This window comes from Arachis hypogaea, chromosome 1, assembly GCF_003086295.3.
Source record: "Arachis hypogaea cultivar Tifrunner chromosome 1, arahy.Tifrunner.gnm2.J5K5, whole genome shotgun sequence".
In the NCBI taxonomy this organism is placed as follows: Eukaryota; Viridiplantae; Streptophyta; class Magnoliopsida; order Fabales; family Fabaceae; genus Arachis; species Arachis hypogaea.
In genome coordinates, this window is record NC_092036.1 from 92,453,307 (window position 1) to 92,456,211 (window position 2,905).

The 2,905-nt window shown below is 35.7% G+C and overlaps 1 non-coding gene across 1 annotated transcript; it reads left to right on the forward strand.

Annotated features, from left to right (window-relative positions):
- Positions 1 to 1,509: 1,509 nt before the first annotated feature.
- LOC112716935 (small nucleolar RNA R71) lies at positions 1,510 to 1,617 on the forward strand. The gene has a single exon (XR_003160526.1). It is a non-coding gene; the product is annotated as a small nucleolar RNA R71 (small nucleolar RNA).
- The last annotated feature ends 1,288 nt before the right edge of the window (positions 1,618 to 2,905 follow it).

A 2,905-nucleotide genomic window follows, 5' to 3' on the forward strand; every position in this document is an offset into this window, starting at 1 on the left:
TCAACGGTGGAGTTTCTACACACCATAGATTAAGGGTGTGGAGCTCTGCTGTACCTCGAGTTTTAATGCCATTACTACTGTTTTCTATTCAATTCATGCTTATTCTTATTCTAAGATATTCGCTGCACTTCAACCTGATGGATGTGATGATCCGTGACACTCATCATCATCCGTCCTTATGAACGCGTGACTGACAACCACTTCCATTCTACCTTAGATCGAGCGCGTATCTCTTGGGTTCCTTAGAATTATTGGTGGCCATTCTTGAGGATTCGAAAAGTCTAAACCTTATCTGTGGTATTCCAAGTAGGATTCAGGGATTGAATGACTGTGAGGAGCTTTAAACTCGCGATTGTTGGGCGTAGTGACAGATGCAAAAGAATCAATGGATTCTATTCCAACATGATCAAGATCCGACAGATGATTAGCCGTGCTGTGACAAGAGCATTTGGACCATTTTCACTGAGAGAATGGGAAGTAGCCATTGACAACGGTGATGCCCTACATACAGCTTGCTATGGAAAGGAGTAAGAAGGATTGGATGAAAGCAGTAGGAAAGCAGAAATTCAACAGGAACAAGCATCTCTATGCACTTATCTGAAATTCCTGCCATTGAATTACATAAGTATCTCTTTCATCTATTTTATGCTTTATTTATTATTATTTTTTGAAAACCATTATAACCATTTGAATCCTCCTAACTGAGATTTACAAGATGACCATAGCTTGCTTCATACCAACAATCTCCGTGGGATCAATCCTTACTCATGTAAGGTTTATTACTTGGACGACCCAATGCACTTGCTGGTTAGTTGTGCGAAGTTGTGACAAAGTGTGATTCATGTTTGAGAGCACCAAGTCTTTGGCGCCATTGTTGATGATCACAATTTCGTGCACCATGGTCTTAGATAGATCAGAGACTATGGTTGCTAAGCCAGAACGGCTCTGCTCAAAAATCTCTATTTGTTGTTGAGAAGATGATGGAAAAGGCTTGCTATTGCTAAACTTATTTCTTCCACCATTATTATTGTTGAAGCCTTGTTGAGGCTTCTGTTAGTCCTTCCATGAGAGATTTGGGTGATTTCTCCCTGAAGGATTATAGGTGTTTCCATAGGGTTCTCCCATGTAGTTCACCTCTTCTATTGTAGGGTTCTCAGGATCATAAGCTTCTTCTTCAGAAGATGCTTCTTTATTACTGCTGGATGCAGCTTGCAATCCCGTCAGATTCTGAGAAATCATATTGACTTGCTGAGTCAATAATTTGTTCTGAGCCAATATGGCATTCGGATTATCAATCTCAAGAACTCCTTTCTTCTGAGTTGTCCCATTGTTCACAAGATTTCTTTCAGAAGTGTACATGAACTGGTTATTTGCAACCATTTTAATGAGTTCCTAGGCTTCTACAGGCATTTTCTTCAGATGAATAGATCCACCAACAGAATGGTCCAATGATATCTTGGATAACTCAGACAAACCATCATAGAAGATACCTATAATGCTCTATTCTGAAAGCATTTCAAAAGGACACCTTCTGATCAATTGCTTGTATCTTTCCCAAGCTTCATAGAGGGATTCACCTTCCTTCTGTTTGAAGGTTTGAACTTCTACTCTAAGCTTACTCATCTTTTGAGGTGGAAAGAATTTAGCCAAGAAGGCATCGACCATCTTTTCCCAAGAGTTCAGGCTGTCTCTAGGTTGTGAGTTCAACCATGTACTAGCTCTGTCTCTTACAGTAAAAAGGAAAAGCATAAGTCTGTAGACCTCGGGGTCAACTCCGTTGGTCTTAACAGTGTCACAGATTTGCAAGAATTCAGCCAAGAACTTATGACGATCTTTCAATGGAAGTCCATAAAATTTGCAATTCTGTTGCATTAGAGAAACTAATTGAGGCTTAAGCTCAAAGTTGTTTGCTCTAATGGTAGGAATAGAGATGCTTCTTCCATAGAAGTCGGGAGTTGGTGTAGTAAAGTCATCAAGCACCTTCCTTGCATTGTTATTGTTGGGTTTGGCCATGGCTATTTTGTCTGCTTCCTTTATGAAAATTTTTGTTAGGTCCTCTTCAGAGTATTGTGCTTTAGCTGCTCTTAGCTTCCTCTTTAAGGTCCTTTCAGGTGCAGGATCAGCCTCAACAAGAATGCCTTTGTCCTTGTTCTTGTTCATATGAAAGAGAAGAGAACAAAGAAAGTATGGAATCCTCTATGTCACAGAATAGAGATTCCTTGAGGTGTCAGAGGAAAATAAGAATAGAAGGATGAGGTAGATAGAGAAGATTTCGAACATATAAAGAAGGAGAGAGTCCGAATTGCTAATAGAGGAGATGTGTTAGTGATTAAATAGAAAGATATGAGAGGGAAACATTTTCGAAAATTTTTAAATAGAAAAAAATAAAAATTTAAAATAATTAAAAAGAATTTTGAGAAGGTGGTTGATGGTTTTCAAAAACTAAAAGAGAGAAAGTGGTTAGGTTGTTTTGAAAAAGATAAGAAATAATAAAATTTAAAATGATAAGAAGTTAGAAAGAGAATTTGAAATTAGAATTTTAAAAAGATGTGATTTGAAAAAGATATGATTTTTTTAAAAAAATATGATTGAAAAGATATGATTGAAAAATAATTAAAAAATTGATTTTTAAAATTGATAACTTGACCAACAAGAAATTTAAAAGATATGATTCTAAAATTCAAATATTGAACCTTTCTTAACAAGAGAGTAACAAACTTGAGATTTTTTAATCAAAACATTAATTGTTTGCAAGATTTTTGAAAATAGTGAAAGAAAAATGAAAAAGATTTAATTTTTGAAAAAGATATGATTGAAAAGATTTGATTTTTAAAGAAAATAAGAATTAAAACATGAAAATTAAAAAAAAATATATTTGAATTGAAAACTAACAAACCTCCCTTGT